Source organism: Marmota monax, unplaced genomic scaffold (genome assembly GCF_021218885.2).
Source record: "Marmota monax isolate L192 unplaced genomic scaffold, Marmota_monax_Labrador192_F-V1.1 WCK01_AAM20220418_F8-fsc00062, whole genome shotgun sequence".
Classification (NCBI taxonomy): Eukaryota; Metazoa; Chordata; class Mammalia; order Rodentia; family Sciuridae; genus Marmota; species Marmota monax.
This window is the reverse complement of record NW_026695221.1, coordinates 5,660,812-5,667,040: the sequence shown is the minus strand read 5'-3', so window position 1 is coordinate 5,667,040 and position 6,229 is coordinate 5,660,812.

Here is a 6,229-nt window from a genome sequence, read left to right as displayed (position 1 = left end):
AAAACAAAATGCAAGTAAACAGAATGGCAAGGCATTGAAACATTTTTCATGTGTCTGTTGAGGGATCTATCTAATATTTTTTAATATGTCATGAGGAGATGGCTAGTAGAGATGTGGTTAGAAGATCATCCATTTCTGAGCCAGAAAAGACAGGATTCAATTTCCTTCTCTGCTAGAACTGGTTTGGGCTATTTTTTTTTTTTTAAGAGAGAGAGAGAGAGAGAGAGAGAATTTTTTAATATTTATTTTTTAGTTTTCGGCGGACACATCTTTGTTCGTATGTGATGCTGAGGATCGAACCCGGGCTGCACGCACGCCAGGCGAGCGCGCTACCACTTGAGCCACATCCCCAGCCCCTGGTTTAGGCTATTGATAAATTATTTAACCTCTCTGAGCCTTAGTTTCCTCATCTGTAAAATGGGAATGATACTAACCTTACACATTTTAAACATCTCTCTGGCCTTTTCAGTTTCTCTCCTACAAGCACACTCCTTTTTTTTTTTTTTTCAGAACTGATTTTTTAAATGTGTTCTTTTTACCAGCACTTTCTTATCAAGAGCAAACAGCAAAACTCTGTACTCCACAGGAGACAGTTTTTGTTCCCTCTTTCAACAGGGAACATCTTGGAAGAGATGACTGTAAACTATTAGCTCTCCTCACTGAGGAGCCACTTAAATTTTTGTTTTCTTCAGTGGCCTCCAAGGTCAGTGGTTCTCTCTCAGTCCTCATATTACTTTTCTAACTTTTTAAAGTTATTTGGGATTGAGTCCAGGGGAGCTCTACCATTGAGTTACACCCCCAGCCCTTTGTATTTTTTTATTTTGAGGCAGAGTCTTGCTGAGTTATCCAGGCTGACCTTAAACTTGCGATCCTCTTTCCTCAGCCTCTGAAACATCTGGGATGACAATGTGTGCCACTATGTCTGGTGGCTTTTCTAATTTTTGACTGTATTCTGTGATTATAAATATTAATTGAATGAAAAATAACACATCCTTTTAGTTTCTCTCTGCCTTTCTTGTTGCAGTCTGCATTGGCTATCTTATGGATTTAATTAATAAACTTTGGGTTGGTAACTCTTCATATTTTAATTCTGACTCTATCCTCTCTTTGTGCATCACCCCCACCCCCGAGTAATTCCTAAGCATCTCATGCTGGAGATGTTGCTGGAATTTCACGTCTCCATATTCTTCTCATCCCAAGAATCATTTTTTCCCTATTTCTGTCAATGGCATTTTCATTACTGTGTTCTCCTAGGTGCCACTTTGGGGCACTCAAGTTTCTTTTCATTCCTCCTCCCTTTTCTTCACTCTACTTCACTGATTCCCTGGGTCAGTGACTGGCCAAAACTACACATTTTTACCTTTTCACCTGTCTCCTTTCTAATCCTACTGCAACTCTCTCAGATCTGCCCTACTGATTTTCCCCCAAGATTATAGTATATACCTAGCTGCCTCCTTACCTCCAGCTTCTAGTTCATTCCTCATCTAGTTATCACATTCATTCTTGCCTAAAAGCCAAGAATTATGTTCTTATCCAAAGGATTCTATGACTTCTTTTGGTAAACCCATTGGACTGTACTACCTTAATCATGTATCATGAACTTTGTGTTCTAATTAAGTGAAATGTTCATGTCTTAGCTTACCTATTTCACATTTGCTAATCCCATGCTTTGCTTACACTGTTTCTTCATACTTCATGTTCTCTCCTGACACTACTTATGTACATCCTGTATATATTCCCAGGAAATTTTGCATATCTCCTTTGTGACCTTGGTCTGAGGTCCTTACCTAGGTGTAACCAATTTCCTTTTCCTCTTTTTTTTTTTTAAAAAAAGAGAGAGAGAGAGAGAGAGAGAGAGAGAGAGAATTTTAATATTTATTTTTTTTTAGTTCTCGGCGGACACAACATCTTTGTTTGTATGTGGTGCTGAGGATCGAACCCGCATGCCAGGCGAGCGCGCTACCGCTTGAGCCACATCCCCAGCCCTCCTTCTCCTCTTCATTCCCCCAAAGCCTTCAGTTCTCCCCATATGCATTTATGACTTTCCACCTAGTACTATCTTATGAACGTACAAGTTTCCTCCTCCCCAATAGATTGCAAAGCTCATTTGATTATACATTTCATTCAGTAATTTTTTATTTTTTTTGGTGCTGGGGATTGAACCCAGGGTCTCAAACATGCTAATCATATGTTCTAACACTGTGTTACATTCCCATTGCAGCAATATTTTTTGAATGTCCACTAAGTACAAATAGAATGCTACAATGTGGAGATAATAAAACATGGTTCCTCCCTTCAAGGAACTCATGATAAAAACAAATGATTCATACTTAGTTTACTTAGTAATATTGTGATAGAGATGTGTACACAATGTTTTGGGGAACACATTCCAAACTCATGCTGGAAGGGGAAGGAGAAGAGAAGAATATTCCCATAAAAAGGTGATGCCAAACCAAGTCAAGGCAGCCAAGGCTGAGTGGGAAAAGGGCAATTTGGGTAACAGGAGGCAGATATTTCAAGGTTACCAGTGGTAGGCCAAGGTATATAACTGATTCACACTTATTTCCCTTCCTTCACAGGTTACACCTGTGTTAAACCAGGATTGTTGCATTATAAAGTCTTAACCATTCTGATCTGTAATGAGAATAATAATACATCTTAATTTAAAAATTTAAAAATCATAACTATTCTTTTTTTTAAGAATTAGTCTATTACTTTATTTTTAACTGTTTTTGTATACTCCCCCTTTTAAATCTTTCTCAAGATCGCAGCCTCCTATTAGTATTTCCTTTGTTTAGAGAACACTCCTTTTTTCTTTTTCTTTTTGGTATATGTGGTGCCAGGGATTGAACTCAGGGCCTTGTTCATGCGAGACAAGCACTCTACGCACTGAGCTACATCCCTAGCCCCCATAATTATTCTTACTATTTGTTGTTAAATTCTCTTTCTTTAATTAAATGGTGGTGATAATAAATCGTGTCTTCATGAAATAAAATATTTTAAGAGGTGGTGTCTCCAGCTGGGGTTGTAACTCAGTGTAGAATGTTTGTGTAGTAGGCACAAGGTTTTGGGTTCAATTGCCAGCACTAAAAAAAAAAAAAAAAAAAAAAAAAGAGCAGATGGGTCTCTTATGTTGCCCAGGCTGTGCTTGAACTCCTGGGCTCTTGCAAATCTACCTTAGCCTCCTGAGTAGCTGAGATGCACACCACCATGTCTTCCTTATGTGTCTTAATGCTTTTATTTAAAAAAACTAAAAATACTCTTAATTTTAAGTTAGTTCTTCCAATTAAAAATGTTTTTCCTTTTCCATGATATCCAAGAATCAAGCAACTACTACTTTAGAGCAGCTGTTCTGAAAACTATTAGCGGGCTGGCGATGTAGCTGAGTGGTAGAGTACTTGCCTAGTATGCTTAGATCCCTGTGTTCAAGCCCCAGCACTACAAAAAGCAAACCAACAACAACACAACTATTGGGAAGAGCTTTGAACATAAATGCATATACTGATTCCCCTGGATATCCCAGCCTTAGAGATTTAGGATTTCCGAGACTTAAAAAAAATTTTTTTAGTTGTTTAGGGACCTTTATTTATTTATTTATTCACATATGGTGCTGAGAATCAAACCCAGTGCCTCATACATGCTAAGCAAGTGCTCTACCATTGGGCTACAACCCCAGCTTGAGACTGGGACTTAAAATAAAACTCCTTGTTGAGGCTGAGATTGTGGCTCAGTGGTAGAGCGCTTGCGTAGCACATGCAAGACCCTGGGTTCTATCCTCAGCAACACATAAAAAAAATAATAATAAAATAAAGGTATTGTGTCCATCTACAACTAAAAAAAATAAATATTTTAAAAAACTCCTTGTTGATTCTGAAAAATATCCTGATTTGGGAGCAACTATCATAGCCCTATTTATGCACCCCTATCTCCCTGCCCCATATATGCTGGATAAATGAACAAGAGGATGCTGCTAATGTAATTATACAGACAGGGACATGAACTTTGCTTTTTTTACAACAAAGAAATGCACTTGTCTTAGGTGTACATGGAAGACACTGTTTTAGAAGAAAGTCTGATTATTAAGAAGATGGAAAGAATCCTCAGCACTACATGAAAATAAAATAAAGATATTGTGTCCACCTATAAAAAATAAATATTAAAAAAAAATTTCAAAAGGGCTGGGGATGTGGCTCAGTGGTTAAGTGCTCCTGGGCTCAAGCCTTGGTACACACACACACACACACACAAAAAAGATTATCAGTTGTTTCACCATCTTCCACCATTTATATTTAAGTCTCTTTATGCTTTTCACTTTTGTATATTCATTCCCTCCCCCCCCCCATTGAATTCAGGGCCTGGTGCATAACAGGCAAGTTCTCTACCATATTCCCAGCCCTCAGTTTTCTTTTCTTTTTTTTTTTTGGTGCTGAGGATTGAACTCAGGGGCACTCAACCACTGAGCCACAACCCCAGCCCAATTTTGTATTTTGTTTACAGACAGGGTCTCACTGAGTTGGTTAGCACCTTTCTGTTGCTAAGGTTGGCTTTGAGCTCATGATCCTCCTGCCTCAACCTCCAGAGTCGCTGGTATTACAAGCATGTGCCACTGTGCTTAGCTCTCATTTTTCTTTGAATCACCTAACTGGTGAAATGAGATAGGCTTTAAGATTCACACTTGACAAGTAAGAGAGTCCCAAGTGTTGAAGGAGGGAGCCCATTGTTACACAGGTGTTCCAGCTACTGTAACAAAATACCATAAACTAGGTAGCTTAAATAACAGTAATTGATTTCTCCCAGATCTGAAGGCTGAGAAGTCTGAGATTAGGTGCCAATTTGGTTCCTCAGCGATGGCCCTCTTCCTGGCTTGCAGATGGCTACATTTTTATGATGGTCTCAGAGACAAGAGAATGCAAAGGAGGAGGGGTGGGGCAAACTCTAGTCTCTTCTTTCTCATAAGGGTACTAATCCTATTATGAGGGCTTCCTCCCTCCAATATCCCTAAGGACCCACTTACAAATATCACATTGGGGGTTAGGGCCTCAACATATAATTTTGGGGGAGGGCCAAAACTCAGACCTAAACTCAAGTCAGTTCCAGAACCAGGACTAGCACCCAGATAATTGGCTTCAAAACCACTGAACACACATCTGTCAAGGCTTCCACAGTGAGGGGCATTGCAGTATGATATAGCCAAGTATCTTCAGTGGCATAGGAGGCAAGGAAATAACTAGGGGAGCAAGCGCCATAGTAGGAAATAATCCTCTGAGCATTCAGTTATGAATGATATCACATCTACTTGAGCATAGAAAGAGTGAAAATGTTCCCAATAGGTAAATATGGAGCACACAGCAGGAGCAGTGTTAGGAAGACTCTGTAATGGAAAGGTACTCAAAGTTTTTGGGGAATGAGGAAGAGCCAGTTTAACCACAGGAACTACTCAATGTAGGTGAGTAGTTCAAAATAATCCAGGGTTCTTCTCATTGCTCCACTCTGTTCATTCTGTGAACGTTGCCTCCTCTGTTTACTGTCAGTTGCTGAGGGTAGAGACTACTTATTTAGTTGAACCTAAAGAAGCTAGTCCAGATTTCTGCAGAAAGTGGTACATAAATTACAGGTTACTGAAAGGATACAAAGCTAGCAGAGCCCTCATGATGGCAAGGCCATGGTGCCAATGTGAAATGGGGCAGCAGAACCTTTTCCCGGTGAGAAGAAATGCAGTGGAGGAAGAAAACAGAAGGCAATTTTCTTGCTAGTGATCTTAAACAGAGTAAGAAATAAACCAGGATCTTTTCCTAAAATACGAGGAGGAGGGGGGCCTGGTCTTTCTACTTAGCGTGGTCCTTGCACTAGGGGTCTTCATGCAAAGCAGCTATCCCTGGTTTGGGATGAGGCCCAAGGACCACAGGTCAACGGTGTGGAAATTCCGTTGGTTCACGGGCAAGGAAGAGGCGAAGCAGACTGGGGGTGGGTAGGGAGGTAGGTAGGAGAGCGCGGGAGGCGGGCGCGTTCCACTTGGGGGATTGAGGGAGCAGGAAGGCTCCCTGTTTTAGTCTACCCTCTGCCTCGGGGTTCACCTTTGGTAAATAGTCCTGGACCCTTAACGATCCATCCTGTTTTTAACAAAACCATTTTCAGAACCAAAAAGAGGGCGGTACCCAAAGGAATCTGAAAAATATTCCGCAGGGGCGGGGAAGCGGAATGTGCTTGAATCCGGAGGCTGCAGGCGGAT